Source organism: Galeopterus variegatus, unplaced genomic scaffold, assembly GCF_000696425.1.
Source record: "Galeopterus variegatus unplaced genomic scaffold, G_variegatus-3.0.2 Scaffold2604, whole genome shotgun sequence".
NCBI lineage: Eukaryota > Metazoa > Chordata > Mammalia > Dermoptera > Cynocephalidae > Galeopterus > Galeopterus variegatus.
In genome coordinates this window covers 25,641-25,939 of record NW_007728715.1, presented here as the reverse complement: position 1 = coordinate 25,939, position 299 = coordinate 25,641, and positions in this window count along the sequence as shown.

The following is a 299-nucleotide window of genomic DNA, read 5'->3' as shown; positions in this document are numbered from 1 at the left end:
TATCTAAATATATTTACTAAAGTGCTACTCTACATTATTAAACAGCTATATGAATACAAAGATTAATATAAGGACCAAATGTAGCCATTTTTAATATAATAGTCTATAACATCACCACATTCTTTGATACAAATAGGTGCCACTCTGGATTTAAGTCAAAGTTCAAAAATGAAATATTTTTGAAGCTATTAACTGCAGTAGTTTCCTAGAGACAAGACATCTTATTTCTTTTGTTCAGCAGGTGCGTGCGTGTCTTAGGCAAATGTAAGACAATTTAGATATGGTTGTATTTGATTAGA